General features: G+C 37.3%; 2 long non-coding RNA genes across 2 annotated transcripts in view; both read right to left on the reverse strand.

The window, feature by feature from the left end:
• The window catches only part of LOC113831299, a 99,518-nt gene that overhangs the window by 30,358 nt on the left and 42,707 nt on the right, over positions 1-26,453 (reverse strand). The gene's annotated exons all lie outside the window — the stretch shown is intronic.
• The window catches only part of LOC118239505, a 45,429-nt gene that overhangs the window by 16,234 nt on the left and 2,742 nt on the right, over positions 1-26,453 (reverse strand). Inside the window, exons 2-3 of the long non-coding RNA XR_004771873.1 lie at positions 14,413-26,368; positions 12,556-12,716 (exon numbers count right to left, since the gene is read on the reverse strand). This is a non-coding gene — a long non-coding RNA (uncharacterized LOC118239505). The remainder of the gene's footprint in view (positions 1-12,555; positions 12,717-14,412; positions 26,369-26,453) is intronic.

The following is a 26,453-nucleotide window of genomic DNA, read 5'->3' on the forward strand; positions in this document are numbered from 1 at the left end:
CCAATACCCTTTCTGCTCTGCAGGGAGGGTGAGGCCTTCCTTAGGGGGTCTTCAGAGTCCGTTGTATCATTTGGGATAAGGCCTAGGCCCACCCCCTTGTGTCTAGGCTCAGGGAGTATCCCTCCATGTGGGATGGGCTTCCAAAGTCCATTCCTATGCTAGGGATAAGACTGATCCACTACAAGGGGCCCCATAGATTTCCCAGGTCTCCTCACTGACATCCACATTCAGGGGGTCTGGATCAGTCCCATGCTGGTTTCATAGCTCTCAGTCTGGAAAGCAAGAGCTCTCCCTTGTTCAGGTCAGCTGTTTCTGTGGATTTCACCAGGCTGGTCTGGACCCCTTTGCTCATCAGTCCTTCTTCTCTGCAACTGGATTTCAGTTCAGTTCAAGGTTTAGCTGTGGGTGTCTGCTTTTACTTCCACCAGCTGCTGGATGAAGGCTATAGGATGGCATAGAGTTAGTCATCAACCTCATTATCAGGGGAGGGCATTTAAGGTAGTCTCTCCTCTGTTGCTTAGATTGTTTGTTGGTGTCATCCTTGTAGCTCTCCAGACATTTCCCTAGTGCCTGATTTCTCTTTAAACCTATAATGTCTCCCTCTATTATAGTATCTCTTATCTTGCTCTCTTCTGTTCTTCCCCCAACTCAACCTCCCTGCCCCATCATGTCCTCCTCACCCCTCCTCTTCTCCCCTTCTCATTCTCCTAGTTCCCTCTCACTTCCCCCAGGAGATCTTGTCCCTTTCCCCTTCTCCAGGGGACCATGTATGACTCTCTTAGGGTCCTCCTTGTTTACTAGCTTCTCTGGCAGTGTGGATTGTAGGCTGGCAATACTTTATGTCTAAAATCCACATATGAGTGAGTACATACCATGTTTGTCTTTTTGTGTCTGGGTTACCTCGCTCAGAATGGTTTCTTCTAGTTCCATCCATTTGTCTGCGAATTTCAAGATTCTATCCCCCCACATCTGAGTAGTACTCCATTGTGTAAATGTACCACATTTTCTCTATCCATTCTTCAGTTGAGGGGCATCTAGGTTGCTTCCAGGTTCTGGCTATTACAAATAAAGCTGCAATGAACACTGTTGAACAGATGTCCTTGTTGTATGAATGTGCCACTTTTGGGTATATGCCTAAGAGTGGAATTGCTGGATCTTGCTGGGACTGATTCCCATTTTCCTGAGGAGTAGTCATACTGATTTCCAAAGTGGCTGTATGAGTTGTCACTCCCACCAGCAGTGGAGGAGTGTTCCTCTTTCTTTACATCCTCTCCATCATAAACTGTCAATGGTGTTTTTGATTTTAGCCCTTCTGACAGGTGTAAGATGTATCTCAGAGTTGTTTTGATTTGCATTTCTCTGATGGCTAAGGATGTTGAACACTTTCTTATTTGTCTTTCAGCCATTTTAGATTCTTCTATTGAGAATTGTCTATTTAGTTCTGTACCCCACTTTTTATTGGATTATTTGGTGCTTTGGAGACTAGCTTCTTAAGTTCTTTGTAAATTTTGGAGATCAACCCTCTGTCAGATGTGGGGTTGGTAAGATCTTTCAATCTTCTGGTATTTCTCTAATTTCTCTTTTCAAAGACTTCAGTTTCTTGTCATATAGGTCTTGCACTTGCTTGGTTAGAGTTACACCAAGATATTTTATATTATTTGTGGCTATTGTTAAAGATGTTGTTTCCTGATTCATATTTAGCCCATTTATCATTTGTTTATAGCAGGGCTACTGATTTTTTTTAGTTAATCTTGTATATAGCCACTTTTCTGAAGATGTTTATCAGCTATAGGAGTTCCCTGATAGAAATTTGGGGGTCGCTGATGTGTACTACCATATCCTCTGCAAAGAGTGATACTTTGACTTTTTCCTTTCAATACATGTCTATTTGATCTCCTTTGGTTGTCTTATTGTTTCAGCTAGAACTTCAAGACCCATATTAAATAGATATTAAGGGAGTAGACAGCCTTGTCTTGTTCCTGATTTTAGTGGCATTGCTTTGGGGTTCTCTCTGTTTAATTTGATATTGTTCTGATGTTATTTATATCCCTGATCTTACCAAAACTTTTATCTTGAAGGGGTGTTTGGATCTGTCAAAGACTTTTTCAGCATCTAATTGAGATGACCATGTGTTTTTGTTTCCTTTCAGTTGGTTTATATGGTGGATTACATTGACAGATTTTCATACGTTGAATCAACCCTGCATTTCTGTGATGAAGTCTACTTCATCATGATGGATGATCTTTTCAAGTATAGTCAGTTTATGAGTATTTTATTGAGTATTTTTACATCAATGTTTATGAGGGAAATTGGTCTGTACTTCTCTTTCTTTGTTGAGTATTTGTGTGGGTTGGGTATCAGGGTGATTGTGGCCTCATAAAATAAATTTGGCAATGTTCCTTTTGTTTATATTTTGTGGAAAAATTTGAGGAGTACTGGGATTAGCTCTTCCTTGAAAGTCTGGTACAATTCTGAGCTAAGATCTGGCCTTGGCTTTTTGTTGATTGGTAGACTTTTAATGACTATTTCTATTTCCTTAAGGGCTATATGCCTATATAATTTTTATCTGCTATTGATTTAACTTTGGTAAGTGGTATCTATCAAGAAAATTGTCCATTTCTTATAGATTTTCCAAGTTTGTGGAGTACAGGTTTTTGAAGTAATAGCTTAATGATTCTTTGGATTTTTTTTGGTTTCTGTGGTTATGTTCCCCCCTTTTTTCAGATTTTGTTAATTTGAACATTCTCTCTCTGTCTTTCAGTTAGTTTGAATAAAGATTTGTTTACCTTGTTGATTTTCTCAAAGAACCAACTGTTTGCTTCCTGGATTCTTTTCATTGTTCTTTGTTTCTATTTTGTTGATTTCAGTCTTCAATTTGATTATTTGGCTACTTCTTGTGTGCATGTTTGCCTCTATTTGTTCTAGAGCTTTCAGTAACATAGTCAAGTTGCTCATATGAGATCGCTACAATTTCTTTATGAAGGCATTCACTGTTATAATCATTCCTCTTAGCACCACTTTCATTGTGTCCCATAAGTTTGGATTTGTTGTCTTTCACATTCACTGAATTCTAGGAAGTATTTTATTTCTGTATTTCTGCCTTAATCCTGTAGTCATTCAGTAGAGGGTTCTTCAGTCTCCATGAGTTTCTGTTGTTGTTGAAATTCAGGTGTAGTCAGTGGTGGTCTGATAGGATATAGGATACAGGGGTTTATTTCAATTTTCTTGTATCTGTTAAGACTTGCTTTGTGACTGAGTATGTGGTAATTTTGGAGAATTATCGTTGAGGTGCTGAGAGAGGTATATTCTTTTGTGTTTGGGTGAAATGTTTTGCAGGTCCATCTGAGTCATAAAATGTTAGTTCCATTATTTCTCTAATTTTTGTTTGGATGACTTGTCCATCAGTGAGAATGGGGCATTCAAGTCTCTCAAGGTTGATATATGGGGCTCAATGTGTCTTAATCCTTCATAATGTTTCTTTTACAAATGTGTATCCTCTTGTATTTGGTGCACAGATGTTCAGAATTGAGAGTTATCTTGGTGAATTTTTCCTTTGATGATTATGAAGTATCCTTTTCATCTTTTTTTATTAATTTTTGTTGAAAGTCTGTTTTTTGGATATTAGAATGGCTACACAAATTTGCTTTTTGGGTCCAATTACTTAGAAAATCTTTTTCAAACCCATGACTCTGAGGTAATATCTATCTTTTGTGTTCAGGTGTGCTTCTTGTATGTAGTAGAAGGATGGATCCTGACTTTGCATCCATTCTATTAGTCTGTTTTTTCATTAGGAAATTGAGTCCATTGATATTAAGAGATATCAATTCAATGATTGATAATGCATGATAATTTGTTGTTGTTGGTGGTGGTGGTAAGTATGTGTGTGGGGGTGGGGTGTATGCTTGTATGCATGCATGATTGCTTCCATTTTCTTTGGTTTTGTTGGTGTGAGATTATTTATTGCCTATGTATTATTGAGTGTAGCTAACCTCCTTGGCTTGGAGTTTTCCTTCTAGTACCTTCTGTAGGGTTTGGATTTGTGGCTAGATATTGTTTAAATTTGAATTTGTCATGGAATATCTTGTTTTCATTTTCTGTGATGATTAAATGTTTTGCTGGGTTCCGTAGTCTGGCTTGAATCTGTGGTCTCTTAGAGTCTGTTGGACATTTGTCTAGGCTCTTCTGGCTTTTACATTCTCCATTGCAAAGTCTATTGTAATCCTAATAGGTTGGTCTTAATATGTTACTTACTCTTTTGCCCTTGTAGCTTTTAGCATTCTTTCTCTGTTCTCATTATTTAGTGTTTTGTATATTGCATGACAAGGGCACTTCCTTTTCTGGTCCCACCAATTTGGTGTTCCATAAGCTTCTTGTACTTTTACAGGCATCTCCTTCTTTAGCTTAGGAAATTTTTCTTTTATGATTTTGTTGAAAATATTTTCTGGGTTGTTGAGCTGGAAATCTTCTCCGTCTATTTATATTATTCATAGGTTTTGGTCTTTTCACAGTGTCCCAGGTTTTCTTGATGTTTTGTGTTAGGAACTTTTTAGATTTCACATATACTTTGACAGATATATCTATTTCTTCCATTGTATCTTCATCACCAGAGAGCCCAAGAGTCTCCTTTGCAACTTTGTACTCTGTTGGTGATGCTTGAGTTTGTGGTTTCTCTTAGTATGCCTACACTTTTCATTTCCAGAATTTCCTAGGTTTGTGTTTTCTTTATTGTTTCTATTCCCATTTTCAGATCTTGAACATCTTTATGTTTCCTTAAACTGTTTCTTCCCTCCCCTTGGCTTTCTTTAAGGAATTTATTCATTTCCTCCAATTGTTGGTTTGTGTTATACTTAAGGGATTTATTTATTTACTCTTTAAGAACCTCAATCATCTTCATAAAATTGATTTTAAGGTCTTTTTATTGTGCTTCTGTTGTATTGGAAAATGTGCTGTAGTAGGATAGCTGAGCTCTGGTTGTGACATATTGCCTTGGCTGTTGTTCCTTACATTTTTTTAAAAGATTTATTTATATATATGAGTGTTGTCTGTATGTTCCTCTGCTATCCTGAGGAGGGCATTATAGATGATTATTGGTCACCATGTGGTTGGTAGGACTTGAACTCAGGACCTCTAGAAAAACAGCCAGTGCTCTTAACCACTGAGCCATCTCTCTAGCCCTGTTTCTTATGTTCTTATGTTGGCCTCTAAATATCTGCATTTAGGGCAAATAAAGTTGGAGGCACTTTTGAGTTTATTTTTGTTGGATGGCTATTTTATCCTTGGTTTTTGTTTCCTTGCTGGTCTTCTGGTCAGTGTGGCCTGGACTTCTCCCAATCTGTTGGTCTCTGGTGGAGCTGGGAATCTCTGCTCCTGTTGGAGGCTGGGGCACAGCAAGTAAAAGGACACAGGACTTGTGGTAGGGTGGGAGGATACTGAGACAGTGAAAGATTGGGGACACTTGGGGAGGGGGCTGGCAGCCTACTTGGTCTTCTCCCAGTCTGGGAGGTCTATAGTAGATCAGTGAGTTTCTAACTCAGACTGGCCTCTCAATTAAAACTTTTTAATTAGGTCTGTAGTAATATAAAAATGAAGGCGTTCGTAGGAAATTTGGGGCTTTGCCAATGTTTAGTAAGGAATTCCAAATAATTCAAAGCGGTATTCTTTCCTTGGAACATAGCTTCCCTCCCACTTCTGTAGATGATACAGAGTGGTTCCCTTACACAGAAAGGAGAAAAAGACAAGAACTTAATAGTGAAAATCCTGACAAATATTCTAACTAGGTGTTCTGGATAGTTCTACATCAAACTGGTAAAAACTAAAGTCATCTGAGAGGGGCAAACCTCAATTAAGAACATATTTCCATAAGATCGGGTTGTAGGCAGGCCTGTAAGACATTTTCTTAATTAGTAATTCATGGGAGAAGTCCCAGCCCATTGTGATTGGTGCCATTCATAGGTCAGTGGTTGTAGATTCTATAAGAAATCAGACTAAGCATGCCAGCATGAGACGGCCAGTAACTTGCTCCCCTCCATAGCTTCTGCATCAGGTTCTTCCTTCAGGTTCCTACCCTGTTATAGTTTCTGTCCTGAATTCTTTCAATGATGTACTACAATGCTGAAGTGTAAGCAAAATAAGCCCAAGCTGTTTTTGGTCATAGCTTTTTTATCATAACAATAGTAACCCTAACTAAGATACAAGGTGATTCAAGCTAACATGAAAAGTGGCAAGTATACTGTGTCCTCTAGGTATGATATCAAGAGACCATTTTAACTCTGTGGTTTTCTTTGCCTCCAGAAGTAGCCTCTGGTCTACCAAAACTTTCAAACAAATCCCAAGAAACAGGCATCCTATAAAAATTCCATCTAGTAAGTCTCAAACTGTCAAAGTCCTGATATTACTGTGAGACACAATTACAGCAAACTCCCCGATTCTCTGGATCTTACAATATTACCATACTTTCTTATGCAATGAACCAATATGTATGCAACAATAATTCATGAAAAGGGTGACTATATTTGAAATGAGAGCAAGGAGATGTATATGAGAGAGTTTGGAGAGAGAAAAGGGAATGGGAAAATTACATGATTGTATTATAATCTCAACAAATAAAAGAAATAATTTTAAAAGATCTGCCAAGGTCATTGGAAATGAGGGAGCCAAATAAACTGTCAGATTAATTGCCAAGAAGACATGAAGACAAAATATAATAATTGAAAATAAAAGTTGTAATAATTCACTCTTGTTTTATGGGTCTAAAGTACAATTAAAAAGCAGCTGGTTACCATCAAGACATGTATACCACTACTACATAATTAGAACTATCGTGTAATGTTGGTGATTGCTGCAGCTCATATCTGGTATCATAGTTAGGGTTGCTATTGCTATGATGAAACACCATGGTCAAAAGCAACTTGGGAAGGAAAAGGTTTATTTTTCCTCTACTTCTACAACACAGATCATCACTGAAGGAAATCAGGACAATAACTCAAACAGGGCAGGAACCTGAAGTCAGGAGCTGATGCAGAGGCTATGGAGGGGTGCTTCTTAGTGGTTTGCTCACCATGACTTGCTAAGCCTGCTTTCCTGTAGAACCCAGGACCACCAGCCAAGAGATGGTACAACTCACAATGGGCTGGGCCCTTCCCCATCAATCACTAATTAAGAAAATGCCTTACAGTGTATTTTATGGAGGCCTTTTCTTCATTGAGCTTCCATCCTTTCAGATAACTCTAGCTGTGTCAAGTTGGCATAAAGATTAACCACTTTTCAACTTGACACACAAACATTTCACTGTTAAACCATAACCTTTCCTTTCTGTTTACCCCCAATAACACACATGATTATCAACATTGCACTATTAGCATTTCAGATTTTATAAGTACAACAGTGTTTAAAAATTCGGTCTCTAAAATATCCAGTCTCCTTTAAAACCCAAAGTCTTTATATAATTCTAAAATCTCTCTAAAAGTTCAAACTCTCTTAACTTCAGGCTTTTGAAAAATAATATATATATATATATATATATATATATATATATATATATGTTAAATATTTTGAAGTGAGAAGAACCGGGACCCAGGAACAAAAATTGTCAAAGCAAAACAAAACTACAATAGTGTAAATATCAATGTCCAATGTCTGGGATTCAGTCACTATCTTCTGGGCTCCTGCAAAAGGCTTGAATCACCAGAACTTCAGTTTCTTAACTTAAAATATGTAACCACCCCAAGAATAAGTTTAACTGATTCTTAAACTTCCCTTTGGAATTTTACCCCACCATCTATATTTCTCTCAATGCTCTTATCTCCCAAGCTCCCATAGAACAGTTCACTAAGCTTTGAATGCTCAGTGGCTTCTCTGACCCCAAATACCAAATTCCTTCTACAATCTTCCCCAAAACAAATACCATAGGATCCTAGTACCAATTTCTATCCTACTTCGGGTTACTATTACGATGATGAAATAACATGACCTAAAGCAATGTGGGGAGGAGAGGGTTTATTTTGCTTAGACTTCCACAGCACTATTCATCATTGAAGGAAGTTGGGACAGGAACTCAAACAAGGCAGAAACCTGGAAGTTGGAACAGATGCAGAGACCTTTCGGGGGCAGGGTGTTGCTTACTGTCTTCCTCTTCATGGTTGGCTCAGCCTACTTTGTTAAAAACCCAGGACCACCAGCCCATGGATGACTTACTTCACCTAGAATGGGCTGGGCCTGTCCACATCAAAGACAGTCACAACTGAACACAATGCCTGTCCCCAAGGCATACATTTACATTATAGCTCCTGAATCCGTGGCTCATGGGACATCATGAAAAAGAGACAAAAATATTGTAAAAGCCAGAATACCAGGGTGTCTTCTGTGAAACAGTGTTTCATAGAAATGGTTGTATAAGCAAGATTTACTCAAAAGCAGTGTCAATGGACATGTTAATATGGAGGGGGAAATTCTGTTGGGTCCTAACTCTGGACAAAGACTTTAACACAACTATTGGCTACTGGGAGAAGGAAAATTCGTCTTTCCCAAGAATGAGCCTCTTTTCAGTTGTCCAATGTAAGGTGTTGATCCTCAAAACATACAAACAACAAAAAAGAACTCAGCAAGCTACATATATGCATACAGATGTATCTATGAACATGTAACAAATGTAATCAAAGGAAAATACGTTATAAACTTGAGAGGGGAAATAGGAGAGGTTCAAGTGAAGATAACTTAGGAATTGGAGGGCGGAAGATTGGGGGAGTGCTATAATTCTCTTTTGATTACAAGTATTAAAAACATTAGCTTTTTATACTGAATTCTAAAAATCATATTAGAGTCACTGGAGAGGAAGTGTTAGTGGAACAAGATGAGAGATTCTGAGTCATTAAATGTAGCACAGAATTGTAAGTTTTCTCAATAAATAAGCAGCTGACATTCAATCCTTCATTTGCCTGCATTGAAACTTCTCCATCTTACATAACCATGTTAAGTGCTTCTATTGTTAGATTCAGAAACCTTAAGTGCATTTCCAATTTCTTTCCCACATTTGGGAAACTCAGCTACACTACAAGACTTGAAGGTAGAATGTAATGGTCCAGACTCCCTATATTGACCAGTTTAGACTGCTGCATGAATATATTATATTGTTTTTAAAACAGAGTCTTACTGCAGCATGGTAAATAAAAGACTCAGAGACTGATATTGTGGTTCAAGCTTCAAGCTGAAGATCAGAGAAATAAGGCAACCAAGTCAGTAGATCTTACCTCTACCCAGCTGAATTGGCAACCCTGTCTCCACAAATCCTCAGGAGCAAAAAGCTCTCAGTTCCTTTCTCCCCTTCCTTATATTTCTTTCTCAGCCCAGGCATATCCTCCTGTCTCCCTTCCCTAGTGCTGGGATTATGTGGATTTTAGACATAGAGTAAGGGATTACCAGCCTACAATCTACACTGCCAGAGAAACTAGTAAACAAGGAGGACCCTAAAAGAGACAAACTTTGTCCCCTGGAGAAGGGGAAAGGGTCACCATCCCCTGAGCAAATTGAGAGCATGGGAAGAGGGGGAGGGAGCTACGGGAATGAGAAGAGAAGAAAAGGCAGGATGCAGAGGTCATGAGGGAGCAGAAAGGTTGGGTCAGGGGTAGATTAGAAGAAAGGATATGTGATAGGTATGGTTTTCAGTTGGGGGTTGGTAGGGGAGTAAGGGAGGGTGAAGGGAACTGGGATTGTCATGTAATTCAATCTTGTTTGTAATTCAAATAAAAAAAGAAGAGAAAAAAGAAAATTAAAAAAATAAAGGCATATAATCTCAAGTGCTGGGATCAAAGGCATGAACTCTGTTACTCTTCACACTTGTGTAACTTGGGGTGGCCTTGAGCTCACGGAGATCCATCTGCCTGTCTCCCAATTCTTGGGATTAAAGGTGTATGCCACTACTGTCTAGTTTCTATAACTAACTAGTATGACTGCCTTTGCAGACTGATATCCAGTGGCTTTATTAGATAATAAACAATGTATCACAACTTTAACACTCCATAGCTCTACTTCAACAAAATATTGCATAGAAGAGAATGTTTTAAAGTTCTTTTTAAATACCTTATTCATAATGATTCCTTAAATACTGCACAAGAGAAATAATCATGGATATAAATTTGATGTTGAGTGAAAAGCCAGTTTACTGTCATCTGCAAGATCTTATTTTAGATGTTTACATTAACCAAAACAGCTTTTAAGAGCAACTTTCTTGAGGATGAGATGATTATATAAATATGGACTTTAAAACAAAATTTATGCTAAAGTTTTATTATTTCATATAATGAAATTTGGAAAAATATCTTATGGGCAAAGACAGAAATTTTGTTGTCACTTTTGACACCCATACTCCAAGAATTCTAAATCGCACGTAGAGAGCACACATCCGAGGGAGGAGACCACAGAAATTAAATGATGGGTTTGTACAGATTATGACCAAAGGAACTTGTGATGCATTTGTAAGGAACAAGTACAGGCAGTTCTTCCTGATTTTCAAAATGGAAATATCCTAAATAACAGCAGCCATAGAATTTGATAAAATACCAAAGAAATTTTAATCTGAAACTTTAAATGTTATCAGTTCAAAGTTAGGAAAATAACTAGTAGTGATCAGAATCAAGAAAAGAATATAAGAAGTGCAAAATAACACAAACTAAATCCATTTCTTCATGTTTCTTTTTCACTTTAATTTTTGTGTTCAATTTTAAGTAACAGCTAGTTTTGCATTCCCCAGGAAAGAGAATCCAAGACTCAGATTCTGTGTGGAAAAATGCAAGAATTCCATCACTTGTAATGAGGTTACAGTCATGATAAACTCATTATAAATTGAAATTACCAAAAGTCAAAACTGCATTAATCATCCTAGCAGACATCGCAGCCTGCCAGACAGCATAGCTGCACAGTGCCCTGCAGAGACCTCTCTCTTCACCTTTGTGACACCGCAACTGCCTGAGAGATTCAACACTAACCAACAACCTGAGGGAATGACATACTTTGTAGACCTAGCCCGAGAGGAGATGATGTTTTAAAATTTGAAAATGATTTCTAGTGGACGCTTATTGCTATTTTACTATTGGAATGCTGAAAACTTATTGTCAAAATATTGTCTGGGGTAGCCTATTATGGGAATTGAACAATAATCATGTAGAGATGGAAAATGTTTAGCAGTTTCATAAGAATTTAAATGTGTGAGGCTTTCAGAGTTGTCTTTGATAGCTAGTGTCTTGGCAGGGGCTTCTGGTCTCTAGTTTTCCTTACTGACCAATGGCTAACAAAAATCCAAGGAGGTATAATCCTGGCAGAAACTTGTCCTTTGAAGTGAATGAATTTGCAGAGAAGAAATTTATCTATGATCTGTCTATAGGCAGCACTTTTGGCAAATGGAAAATATATGTCAACTTTCTCACTGGAGCATTTATCTAACAAACCTAGATGTGCTACAAATATAACAAATATAACATACATTTAAAATAACTTTATGACTTGTTAAGATTATAATTAATCAGTTCCCCTTCCTTTTTCTGCCATCCAAACCTTCCCACATGATCTCTTCCCTTGCTCTCTTTCAAATATATGGCCTATTTTCCCTTAATTATTGTTATATATGACTTATTTTCTTTAATTATTGTTATGTGTGGTGGTGGTGGTGGTGGTGGTGGTGTGTGTGTGTGTGTGTGTGTGTGTGTGTGTGAGAGAAAGAGAGAAGAGAGAGAGAGAGAGAGAGAGAGAGAGAGAGAGAGAGAGAGAGAGAGAGAGAGATCCTCAATATATAAAGTCCATATAAAGCTACTTGCATATTTTCAGGGCTGACCTTTTGGTACTAGATAATTAGTTGGTTTCTCTTCCCTGGGGGAAATTATTTCTCCTGCTCTCAGCTTTCCTTGTCTGTCTGTGGTTCTTTGTCATACATTTTGGCATACATAAAGAGAGACCTCAAAGGTGGCAGTGTAAGTCTACAGGCCCATTTTTCTACTAACCTTTTTCAGATTCCGAAAAGCATTTAAATTTATTGCAACCAAAATAACGTATCATTTCTAAGTTAAGGCAGCTCACCTACCCTCATCAGAACAGATTTGTGGCAGTGTCATTTGTCCTTGGCCCTCTATCTTTCTGGTGCTGTTCTGCCATGAACTGTGTGGCCACTGCTCCCAAGATAAGGTTCTAGAATTAAGTTCCAGAAGCAATGGAGAAAAGTGTATTATGAGGAGCTGTCTGTGGTTCTAGCCTGCCATACTGACAAAGTGTTCTCTGTTCTGCCTAACTCAAGACTCAGAAAGAGCCTTCAAAGGCCAGAGAATCACTCTCCCATGCTTTACAAATACTCTATACTTACAGGTTTTGTGATTTAGGTTGGGTTTGTATATTTAATATTTGTTGTAAAATGATTTACCTGTTCCAAATTTAATGCCTTTGTGACTTATACATTTGAAATACTTTCTCAGGCTCTGCAGCTTGTGCCTTTAGTTCCATTATGTAAAGGCCTTTACTTTCAATAAAATGTCATGTATTCAGCACATTATCGTTACTGTTTCAAGATATACTTACCTATACTGAATTCAAGAAGAGTTCACCTACCATACATTTTAGCTCTCTGTTGCTTGATCCTTTTAAGTATAGAGCCAAACTCCAACTGACATTGTTGTTATGAGGCATAAAACAAGGCTCAAGCATCACTTTGGCATCGTATAGGCATCCAGCTCCATAGTCTGAAAATATCACATGTTATAGTTTAAGGCTCATTAGTTAAGTGGCCAGTGCTACTTTTCTGGATTTAAAAAGCATCCTCCAATGTTCTGTCTTCCCAGCACCATTTCAAATCCATCTCTAGGACATTGAATAAAAACAGTTTTATTTTGCATTTAATATTGATAAGCAGTAGTTCCCACTCCTATGTCTCAGTGTAAGCCACACATATATGATCATCTTAATTCTTATGTACACTAACCTTTCATATACATGCTTTATCAGTTCCTGAAAATATACATAAAATCCAATGTCCTGTTATGTATTTACATATTTTCCTTTTTGTTTTTTTTTCACAATGGATTTAAATCTTTGTAAAGTTGTACTAGTAGAACCTTTCAGATTTATAGTTAAATAGTGAATTTTAGAAATTTCATTCATGAAATCTGTCCTCACATATTTGTTTCATCTGAATATCTATTTTTCATATATTAATCTAGATAATTTTATTTTTGTTTATATATGATGTGCTAATATGCATCTACTTATTCCACTTATTTTTAATATTTATTTTAATTCTTTATAATTATTGTAAACTTGAAAGTCTATGTTCATGGCCTCTTTTTACCATGATATTTAATCCACAATTTAAGAAATAATGAGCTTGGAAATTTTTACTTTCACAAATGGATAGTAGAGTTGAATACTGTTTTCGTCTCTGTTGGAAAATTTTAGTGATGCCCAATATTTTATTTATTTATTTATTTATTCATTTATTTCGGATAGATGCACAAGTTGGAGAGGTTAGTCTCCTTTGCTTCTTTTTCCTTGTTTGTGTGTCTGAACCTTTGAAGAATTAGCAGTTTTTCCAGTCTTTGCAAACTGGTTTTATTTGGGAAAGTTCTTTGTCTATCGCCCCAGGCAGATTCTGTGCTGGCAATCAAGCATGGCTCAAAGACTGGCTTATTGCTGGGGTCCTCAGCAGTTTGGTCTTTTTCTTGAGTAGGTAGGTGGGTGAATCTGAAATATGTTTCTACAGGACGGAGTCTCAAGCTCAGAACCGCTATAGTGCACCTGTTGATTGCAATGTCAGAAATGGGCCTGAGCATGTATGATGCCCAAAGTGCTACATCCAGCAGCTTTGGGGCCAGCCTGAAGCCTAATTCTACAGAGTGTTAGAGAATAACTAATTTAAGAATATAAATAATCCCTAGGAAGGCGCTATTGGGATAGATGGCTGCTAAGGGAATGAAGCCCCTAAGAGACTACTACCAATTCTCGGTAGATAGTCTACAGCCATGCACACACAGGCAGCACTATATGGACAGTGGCTGAAACACTTAAAATGACCACATGAACTCATGAAGCTGGAAGAGAAAGTAGTGGGAATAGAAAGACCTAGATGGTGGTGAAAGGGGGTGGATTTATAAAACACATATGCAAGTATGAAATTCTTTAAGAGCACAAACTTTCAAAACACAATAATCTATTACCCAGAGAACATGATGGTTGTGAAGTGTGCCCTTATGCTTTGAAGGTATTTGCATGCAAAAGGGTGGTCATGAAGGGAAATCTCCAGTGACACAAACAGTGAGAGAATGTAAACTTGCACTCCAAAATTAAGTAAAAATCTTACAATAGGAGGAGCACATATGCATAATGTTTTGTTTCAAAGACAATGAAGTGAAGATCAATTATGAAACTTTATCCTTTTTTTACCTTTTAGAAATCCATATTTTGGGAGGGGAGACAATAACAAACCCAGTTTGAAGTCAGGATTTGTAATAAGGAAGATCGCTGAATAAATACAAAAAAATTATTATCATTACTATTTTTGAGTGCTGAGAGGTGAAGATGAGCATGTTAGGCAAGTGTTTGTATCTGAGATGTATCCCTAGCCCATAGTAACATAAATCTTGCCTAAAATACAAACGTCATATAAAGAAGTAATCATTTATAATTTAAGAAGTAATTTTAGAGTTGATTCCAGAATATTGGGTAACTTCAACAGAACAAAGTACAAGAAGGCAGATATTCATTTAACACATTTTTCTAGAGGCATTGTCAGCAAATATAATTTATGATTTAATCATTATGCTTATATAGTTGAAGGCAGAAAATTTGACAATATGAGTATATACATAGGGATTATCCAAGACAACAGAAACCAGCTATGGAATTTCAAACTAGAAATTCAGCAACATAAATACCTAGGTATTGAGTAGTGGGAAGTCATGCACTGATGGTGAATTTTCTGGGATTAATTCATATAAGGAGACATCATTATTATCATGACAGAAAACTGAAGTGAATATGTCTCCTTTGAGACCTGCATATAAACCTTGGAGGCAAGTTGCCCCAGTGCTCTTCCATATTGAATTTAATGATAATGAAATTGTAACAATTATTTCTACATAGTAAAACCAATTCTTTCAACACATCTGATGGGCTGAAATTGATTTTCATATATATGAGGATGTTTGTCTTGCACCAAACACTGAAAATAAAATTTCAATAGTTAATATTTGAGTTTCATATCTAGTTTTTGTGATGTTAATATTCTTGTTGTAGTCATTTCATAACTCATTATTCATATGATACAATAGAAACTTAAACTTTAAATTTTATCACCAAAAAAGGAAAGGGAGGCTGAAATAAAGTAGGCATGGGTGCTTAAACAACAAGAAAATATTCATACTGCTGGTAATTTTTAGAGCTATTTTTGAGACCACTTGGTCTTTAAAAATCCCTGATCTGAGTGGAACAGTTGGCTTAGCTGTTGAGAGCATCTGTTGCTGTTATGGAGGACCCAAGTTCAATTCTCAGCACTCACATGGTGGCTCACAACCATCAATAACTCTGGCACCAGAAGCTCTGAAGCCTTCTTCTGACCTCTAAAGGCTTCACACACACACACACACACACACACACACACACACACACAGAGTGCATTCGTGTCTATGTAGGCTAAACACTCACTGCATAAAAAGTTAAAACTCCCTCATCCACAATCACGTCCATATCCCCTTGGCCTTTAATGAGGCTCAGGTTGGTTGACATTTTTCATTGTTAGGAAATTCCAAAATGTCCGACATTAGTCACCAATTACTAAATATTTTTGTCACATCCTGAAAAATCTAAAAGCTTTCCTGAATAAGCTCCTGGATTCTGGGCTTATTATTTTACTTTGCCTTCACATTGTATCAATTAAACTTCAGGCTGGTCCTACTCAGTGTGCTTATCTGACTGATGGTTTCATGAGACTCCAATGCCCAGACAGTAATCTCAATTTCCAATTCAGTGGGACAAGTATTTGTAGAGTTTGTGGGGGTCACTTTGTTATTGCTGGAGTTTTGTTTGTTAATGTGTATACATTAAACATTTAGGAAATTAAAATGCTATGCATAATTGAAGATTTCCAATCTGAGAATAGAATTTGAACTAATACATTAGCATTTTAAAAGTATAAAAGTGCTTAGTCAAAGAATTTGGAATATGAAATCATTACATATGTAAACCCCAAATCCCAAACTATGTCAAAATCTACAGACTTATCAAACCTCTCTTATTGTGCAAGTTTATTCTCTATTTTGGTTTATCCAATCATCAGTTGTAGGGTTGTCTTATAATATAAAGATAGTAACCACACTGGACCATGATGTGTGTGTCTGCTTGATATAGGGTAGTGGTTTGGTAGAGAAACGTGTTTTTCATTTCCATGGAGTGCAAAGGGAAAGCACGCGCTTATTGAAAAGGCAGAGCAGAAACACAGTGTTGTTTTGACCAACATGCTAAGTGAGAGGCTGCAGTTTGTTAGTTCAGTGATTTGAGAAATAGGAAACCTGATGGGTCTGACCTCAGAGTCATCATTACATACGAAAAACCACATGCAAAAGGCATGTCTGGAATTGAAAGCACATGCTGGGTGCCACAGGCAGATTTGTTTCCATTCTTGCTTGCTTGAAGAAAAGTATTGTATTTTGAACACAAATATTATAAGGCAAAATAATACTATGGAGAAAGATGAAGAGACAGGGTTGGGAGAGAAAAGGAGATAAGTTTGGGCATTAAGTGTAAAAGAACAAGCATAGAGAAGATTCTTCCTTATAATAGTTGATAATGTGAAACTTAATGCCTCTTTTAACATAAGATTTTCTTGATACTCAAACCACTGGAAAGCATCTTACATAATTTTCCTGCCCTCGTTGGTTGAAATACTCGATTGATTCCTTAAAACTGAAAATACCTCCCAATCCACTCACTCAAAAAATAGAAAATCAGCCAATAGGTATTCTTTGTGTCCATTGCAGCAGGAGTTATAGGTAGCAATCATTAGCTACCATTGATGATACATGAATTTTAGGGATCGATATACCATCTCTGCCTCTGCATACATTTCAAAATCCCTAAATTGATTGCCAAGCAGAAGTGAACAGAAAGGAGAGGATGCTGCCTATGTGAAGAAGTTGGTGAGATGTAATGATGGGAATTTACCCAGGATGCTGAGCAGCTATTGACTCTGGTACTCAGCAAACATGGTCCTGGTCATGGTGCACACATCAATATATTGCTACAACAACAGCAGAAAAGCACAACACAGTGTTTCTGCCTTGCTTTTGACGCTATCTCCATTTACTTTGACAGGACAGTTTATGTGTTTTTTTTTTTTTTGATATTTCACGTATAGAAACAAACGATATATCACCTGCAGAATAGAAAGGAAAATACTACTTTTTAAATCTCTTTTACTAAAAAGTGTTTACCAGCATAAATACCCAACAGAATAAATGGGCCACAATGCTCCTCTAGTTATAAAAGTTTTATATGTTATTGTGACAATAGATTGCAGCTGAACTACATCTGGATTCACATAAGTCACTGACCTGGAGAGGTATTGGTTGGTATCCCCTCTTCTTTGAGAACTGGATTGCTGTTATGGGTTAGTTGACTATGATGTTTAGTATGCAGAAAATCCTGGTCTGGCCACACCCAGGCACAACTAAAGTCTAGTCATAAAAGGCAGCACACGCTAAATGGTATCACTGCTTTATATTTGTTCACCTTACTTAAATTTAAAATGTTGAATTTGCAGACAATTCCAGTATTGAGCAAAAAAAAAAAAAAACACAGAGAACATTATTTTAAGGCTCTAAGCCATTTCCCACTGGTTCTGAGACAGTCATTGCTGCTGGCTTGCTTTTTCTGGAGCATTTTCAGTGGATAGAGATGAAAAATATGTGTTTTCTAATAAACTTCATCTTAGAAAATACTTAGGTACAGATATATTGTGAAGACAATACAAAGGGTTTTCATAGCTTCCATCTTGGTATCTTCAATCATGATTGTTATACTGGCACGTATACCTGCCAGAGCTAATGAAATAATTTGAATAAATTATTATTAATTACAGTTCAGATTTTCTCCAAGTTCTTGTTTTACCTAAGTGCTTTCTGTATTTCACAATCTTATCCAATATGCCAAGCTGCTGCTCTTTAGGTTTCTATTTCTTAAAGTTAGATAACCTTGACAGATATTTTGTTTACTGCCCCTTGGATTAGATTTTATCTGGCATTTTAGTCATGGTAAGAGGGGAGGGATGGATATTGTCAAGGAGAGAACAGCAAAAGTGAATTAAGCTTTCACATGATATCAAGGGTACATACTACCAATGTGATTTACCAGTATTGATGATGACTTGACTTGGCAAGTGGGCTGAGATAGATTTGTCACATTTCTTCAGTATAGAGTCAATAACACCCAGCATACAAAATTTAAGGAAAATGATTGATTGACAACTTCATCAAATTAAAACCTTTCACCATGAAATATGGAGAAATACCAAAAGACAGTAAAATTAAAGTATGTGTGTATTTATAAATCATGACCCAACAAATAGTTAAATAACTTACAAATCTGTAAAGGAAAAGAATAAATAAGGGAATTGGTGACAAGTAAAAGACATCAACACACAGGTCAATAGGAAGACTGTCCAGCAGGTACATAAAAGGTTCCTAAATATCTTAGTCATAAAGTATTACAAGTTTCAACTGCAATGACAATTATTGTTCATAATTAATTGAATAATATTAAGTGATGCTACCAATTCCTATGAAAACATGAAAAAAGACCACGTGTGTAATTTTTGGTGGAAATGTAAAATATTACAGTGACTACATAAAATTAATTTTGCAGGTTCTTTAAACTGCTAAGCAAGCGGTTACCACACACACAAAAAAAATATTGGTTAACCTGAGCAGTGATCATGAAGGATTTAAAGCGCATTCTCATTTTAAAATCATGTGTGGATGTTTAATAGACACTTGGTTTAATTTATTTAATTTAAATCAGAAACATAAAAGTGTTTAATCATGAGGCCTGTGTAGATAGATGGTGACAGCATTACTAGTTGCCTTAGTCCTCCCTTGTCTACTATAGACATGGCCTGCACAACAGGAGAACCTGACCTGTGCCCTGTGCTCTGTCTGTACACAGAGCTTGATCATGATCTCTAAAGCCTCTCTCCACAAATTCAACACCATGTCCTTCAAGACTGAACATAATAGAGTCAAAATTGGAGGTGGACAAAATTCCTTTCAGATGACAGAGTATGTGAATGCAGTGTGACTACTCCTGGGCAAGGAAATCCTAATGATCTTTCTAGACCATGCGCTCTGGGAATGAGTCAGTAGCTGGAGCTGCGATGTTGCTCAAGACTGCCTGCATGAACCTGGGGACAAGAAACCAGAGTTCTTTGTTCATTGTGTCCAGTGTTGTGCTAAGCCTAAGGTGATGGGAACCCAGTAGGTAACTGCTTTCAATATTATGAATCCACCTGAGGTCAACCTCATCCATGGTCGCAGGAATCAGTCCCTCTGAGCATTTAGTCTTTGAGCTTGGTGTGCTTTGTTCCCCTCTGCATTTTAGCATCACTCATTGCAGCTCTCTCATGCACTTATGTATACAACCATGTTTACTGGAGCACTCGTCACAAAAGCTCAGATATGGAATCAGACATGATGTTCATCAAGAGATACACAGAAGAAACACACACACACACACACACACACACACACACACACACACACACACACACACACACACACAGAGTATTATTTAACCAGCAAGGAGAATGAAATCCTGCCATTTTCTACAAATAAATATACAGGAAGAATAATACTAACTCAAAGAAAAACAACTATTACATGCTCTCTTTCATATGTAGAAACAACCCAAAAAATGAATGAAAACTCAAATTAGAATAATAATTACATAGGAATGGAAAGGATGCTAGAAGAGGTGAGGGCAAAAATGAAAGAAGGCTACATAGACGTGACAAACACTCACTGGATGCACATGTGGAAATCCTATGGTGAGCCCATTAATATGGATAAATTTTCAGTTAAAATCTAGATATTAAAATACCTCAAATCTATACACTATCTCATCTGTTCTGCCTCAATAAGCTAAGAAGAGGCTCTTGTGCTCAGTTTGAGTTTTCCTTATCAATAGATTCTACAGAAGTGCTTTCATTACTATCTAGACATCTTACTTCCTATTATCAGGAGGATGGTACTTTCTTGCACATTGTCCTGCATGTATGTCCCACTGTATCTTGATTTTTATTGGCCATGGACTATGAACTGATGAAGAAGAGCCCCCGCCCATGCCCCCGCCATGTTTGTAATTGGGTCTAATGTGAGGATAACATTGAAAGGTTCGGGTGTTTCTTGAACCTCTAGAAATTATTCATTGCTACTGAGTGTAGTTGAAGAGCATTAGAAAAATTCCTTTGCCAAATGATTTGATTGTTAAATCGGTTGGTGGTGACATTTTCCTCAGTTTTAAGATGTGTTGACTTAAAAAAAAAAAAAAAGGTGGAAGTGGCCTTTTTCCTCAACAAGTTACCTGACAGGGAAGGTAGGGTCACTATGCAATCTTCAGGAAATCACCATCACATTACTTTTAGAGAGTAACTTTATTCATGATTGTGTCAGATTTTATTTGTAAATGATAATGTTAGATTCCTGGACAATTTGGGCAGAACAAGAAATTTTAAATTCTTCAAAAAGGTATAGTTAAGTACATTTTTTCTCTTTAAGCATAGTTGGAATTGAATATCATTTTGCTTCAAGTTAACCAGTACTTGCCAGTACTGTCTGTTCATTAAACTGCCTTCTAAATTACAACAGATTTAGACAGTGTCCATAGTACAGAAAACAGAGTGAGTGTAACCTGCTACAGGTTGAAGGAAATAATTGTGATTTATTGGATAGCTACTTTATATTTCAGTAAATTTATTCATAAACAGATAGGTTAAAATCATTGTTTTTATTAATTTGTATTCTAGTGTCTGTGATGTACAGATAATAGTAACTAATGATACTCTTTAAAAACAAATTTTCACATTATAATACATTCAGCATTGCTTGTTACTATAGGTCTTACACAGATCCTGTATGGTACATTTTTTTCATCATAATACTCTTGATGATGCAAAGGTTTCCTGATAAATATTATTAAAATGTTTTATCTAGGAATTGTCTAAATTGATTCTGGATCCAAAGATATGAATGGAGATGGGAATAGATGACTAGAGATGTTTTTATTAAAATGTTGAGAATCATAAAACTTTACATAAGTGTATATAGCAATTGATTAATAATTTATGTATTTATTGAAATCAGTATTCATAGGATATGAAAGCATTGATTTTTGCTCCAGACCAGTCTACGTTCAAATGTCAGCTCTATCATTACCTGGTGTGCATATGTATATTTACTACTAAAATGTACATACATATATGTACATGTGCATGTAAAAATCACTGCTAAAAGGTACACACGAAAATAGCAAAACCAGTTCTACTAACAGCCCATGTCCCTGTACTTACAAGGATTCGAAATGAATAATAAATAAATAAATCTACCAACTAAATGCAAATCTACATTTTCTAAATAAAGCTTCATGGCCTTAAGCAGTGTGCAAGGAAGGCATCTGATACGGAGGCCTGATTAATGCCAGTAATATAATCTGCCGCAGCTTGAGACCAGCCATTGCCTCAGGACTCCTGTCCATGCATCTCTTGCTGCCACGGCTCCCTTTTAAATTCTCAGGGGTGAATTCACATGAGTCTCATCTTATGATTTTTTTTCCTATGTCAGATATGACCAATGTTTCCTTAAAAATACTAATAGAAGTCTGCTGACCTATAAAGTTTTTGGGTGAATATGATAATCTTCATAGCTTCAAATAAAATCTATACACAGAATTGCAAATATCCTTCAGTATCCCTTCTTCCACAAAATCCTATTTAGCGTACCCAGTTGTTTTGATCTTGCCTTCATTTCTTAATGTCTCAAATGCTGTATTTAACTTACCACCCTTTGTTCCCCTCTTTATCACCACACTAAAGTCCAAGGTCTAGTTCTCCAGATTCCACTTGTAATTTGACAGTACAGGACTTGAATATAAATATAACAGTTTCAATCAAGTCCATAGTAACTGATTGATGAATTAATTCATTTACTGATTGGATATATTGGCATCAGGCATTATAGATTTGACCTGACAGTCTATTCACCTTGGTTCTGACATCAGCCCTATCACTGACTGGGCCAATAGGTCTTTACCTCTCCAATCTTTGTCTCATACTAACAGCACCACATTTCATTTCCCCTAAAAAAGGTTTTCACATTATAACTTTTGGAAATCAAGATGTATCCAACAGTGATGTTCATTGAATCTTGACACCCACCTGTCATCGGTGTGGACATTTTGATGTATCTGATAGTGCTCAAACATGTGGAAACAACCATACACAGAAGAACCTATTAACTCAAATGTGGCTTCATCCCATCATTTACATTATATCATTCAGCAAAATGATTTAACTTCAATGTCAATTCCTAATCCTTATTTTAAATGTCCTCAAAATAGTTACACAATAATCCCCCACTGAAATGAGACATGCCTGTGCACAGGGAGGGGAGGAGTGTGACAAACAGGCGCCAGGAAAGGCAACTATAGGAAACACAAAATGGAAAGAAATCTTAAGGTACCCAGTGTGATTGCCCAGGATTAGATGGGTAGTTGTGGCTGAGTAAAACATTGTGAAGAGCAATCACTGTCCTTGGTCATTTTGTTCAACTTCCTGTTGACTTTTCCTAAGTGTTCAAATTTCAGGGAAGCATGGCTTCAAATGGTGAACACATTGTATCAGTGTAGAAAAATACAACAACTGCTTATAGTTTAGATACATCTTTGAAATTTGTATATAAAAACATAATAAATAATTTACATAGAGTTTTGACCAGAACTCAAGGCAGAGAAATAACTATTGTCTTTATTTTGCCTATAAAGCATTACACATAATTTAAAAGATCAAATAATACTTTGAGTTTGGGTAGTAATCAGAAAGAAGAAAATTAATAAAAGTCCTGAGACTGAATTATGAATGGAAATGAATATTTCTAAATGCTAGGAGGCAAACACATTCAGAAGATTTTCTTACATTGTCAATTGATAAGTGTTTGATCAAAAAAAAAGAATCACAGATTAAAAAACCACCATAATAAGAATGTTGTTATGCTGTGCTTATATAATCATTTCTTTTTCATCCCTAATAGCTGGTACAAATTGATGAAGTGTTACATAATTAACTGATCTTAACATCACTGAAATATGGGGTTACCTATCTCAAAAGCTATTGAGAGAGTAATATATCATGAAGACAAAGCCAATGGAAACACCCATTGAGTATTAGCTAGATGTGAGCTAGCACATGGGAAAATGGGAATTGTCTTTTCTGTCTGATAACATGGAGGCTAATCATAAAAACAGGCCTACGGGGAAGGCCATTTTTCTTAACCTACCTGACATTTGTGTGCATCTGATATTTAGAGGGCACTATGTCTATAACTGAAACAGTCATGGGAAGAAGGTGCAAGTGAAGCAGAGCACAGCTCCAACAACCAACAAATCCAGTCCCCCTGAGATTTTTCAGGTGTGGATGCCCCTACAGAATTACTCCCAATTGAAGCCAATGGGCCAGGCCTTTGTACTCCTACATCAAACAGCTACTGGAGGTGTGATTCCCTGGTGACAAGGGCAAGGCCGTTTTCTGCAGCTGAAAGCAATTCTCAGGCAGGGACACAGTTGCAAGTTGCCAACAATAAACATTCCCAAAGCTGGGAGAATGAATATCTTGGCCTTGAAATGTGTCAGCAACATAACACACCAAAGCATCTCCTGTGCACATAGCAGAGAGGAATATAATGAGATGCAACGTGCTTCATATTGGTGCGTTTTCATGTGCTGTTGCAGCTAACGGAGGAACTGGCTCTGCAAGTGGGGTTGCCTCCACCATTTCAGACCCATGTGTTTTTTTTCCAAATGTCCTCAAAACTCCCTGTCTTGAGGCAGGCTTCCCTCGTAAATCTGTAGTAAGAAAAAGGAAAGCAGCAAGCAGCTAAGAGTTTAAAACATTGTGTCTACGAGAACAGCTAGAAGGTAAATCATTTCTAAGAGGATGTGCTATTAGTTTATCCCATGCTTTAAAAAATGCCTTTGGTGGGAGAGAAGCCAGAAGCTCATGCGTGGAGAGTGCTCTGTTTGCCTCTTCCCAGTCATCTCAGGGATGAACGCAATACCCACACCTGATGCTGTTATCTATCTTCTGCTGCTACCTGTTCTTTTCCTTGGGAGCCTCATTGAAGGCAACACTCTGCCCCATCCGGGACTCTACATAAGGGGCTCTTGCTGGCTTCTTCAATTGGCTATTTCTGTTGGCTGCTGTGAATTCTCACTTTGATGATATTTTGTTGTTTATTTGAACATTTTCTCTATTTGGTACTCACCATTTGTGTTTTCAATTTTGCTTGCTATGCACTTAATGAACTCATTCAAAACCAAAAGGACAGCTATTAGATCATTCTCCGTATCATACAGGAACATAAACTACTAACTGAGGTGTGAGCAAAGCATATAAAGTACAAAACCCAAAGAAAGATATGTTAGACTACAAAACATAAATTTTACAGATGAATAAATCATAAGAAACACATCAAATTTTCTATAGTTAATAGCAACACACAAAAAAACAACATAAAAATTTGCTAAGGGTACAGAGGATATCTTGGTTTCATTTGCTACTAACACTTCACTAGATGTTATCTGGACTGAGGCTGGGTGTGGGGGTCTATGGTAGATTACTTACCCAGCATGCACACAGTCTTGGTTCACCCATAGAACTGCAAAAAGGAAAGGGGAAAGAATAAAGAAAATGGGAAGGAAGGAAGGAAGGAAGGAAGGAAGGAAGGAAGGAAGGAAGGAAGGAAGGAAGGAAGGAAGGAGGGAAGGAAGGAAGGAAAGAAAGAAGGAAAGAAGGAAGGAAGGAAAAGAGAGAGAGGGAGGAAAAAGAGGGATTGATTCTATCAATGATGTCATTCTTATTTTTCTGCTCAGTGATGCTTAGTTAATTAGGCTTCTCTGCTCCCAACTAGAGTGAGTGCCAGTGTGCAGGTCAGAGTTGGTGAAAGAGCAAAGCATGTGTGTGTGCAAGGGAGCATAGCAGGAGCCCATGAAGTAACCACCCTCAGAGGATTTCAGTGGTCACAGACAAGTGGGAAGGCGGGGCTTATCCAGCAGCTCCCAGTTTCTAGCAGTTTCCAGTCTCTGCCTACTGCTCTATTTCTCATCTGCCTTCTTTCTCTTCCCTGTTGGAAGCCTGGCCTGGCCACAGCAGCCTGATGCCCTTCCTGCATGCTTGGTTCTGTGCCATAGAGGCAGAAGGTTGCTCATAGGCAACACTTTCTACCAACCCTCCAGAAGTTGATGGAGGAGGCCCCACCCTCTTCCAGATACACTACATGAGTGAGGTAACTATGGTACTGGTATTTCTCCCCTATTAAACAACTTAATTTTTCCAGTTTTTCTTATATTTGTGTGAATGTGAATTCTTACACTTTTCCTCTTAATACTTTTCTCATAAGACTTGTTTTTCTCTTAATACTTTAAGACTTGTAGCAAGGCTATTTTCCTGGCTGATCTCAGATACAAAACTGTATGACAGACTCAAGAGAACAGTGCAAAAGTCAACACAAAGAACAGAAAAGGGCATGCATCTGTATGTATGTCTTTCATACTGTATCCGTCCTATCCTAGCAACTGTAAGCAAAACTAGAGCCATTAGGCTTTTTGTCACTGATGTGATGTCCCTAACAACTCTAATTCTTTCTCCATACTGTTCTGTCTTCCCTGTCCTACCACCCCACCCCTCTTAACCCATCCTGTTCCAGTACTCACTTTGACCCTTTATGCCACCCATTCTGTCTCCTTGGAAAGAGACAGGCTCTCACTCCCTGATCTCTGTGGATGTTCCAAATGAAACACACATATGCTAAGATTCAAAACTAACTTCTGCAAGCAGGAGAATGCAAACTTGTGTGGTCACTGTGGATATCAGTTTGGATGTATCTCACGAAGCTAAAACAGATCTGACATATTATACCTGGGCATATTCCCAAAGGACTGAATATCTTACTATAGAGATCCCTGTTTATCTGTGTTTACTACAGCTGTATTTGTAATAGCCAGGAAATGGAAACAGCCTAGATGTCAATCAACTGATGAGAGACTAGTGACGATATGGTACATCACACAATGGAACAGTCTTCACCTATGAAGAAAAACAAAACTATGAAATTCTAACTGAATGGAGTTGGGAATCATCACACAAAGTGAGCTAACCCCGACACAAGTGC

The sequence above is a fragment of the Cricetulus griseus genome (genome assembly GCF_003668045.3).
Source record: "Cricetulus griseus strain 17A/GY chromosome 1 unlocalized genomic scaffold, alternate assembly CriGri-PICRH-1.0 chr1_0, whole genome shotgun sequence".
Classification (NCBI taxonomy): Eukaryota; Metazoa; Chordata; class Mammalia; order Rodentia; family Cricetidae; genus Cricetulus; species Cricetulus griseus.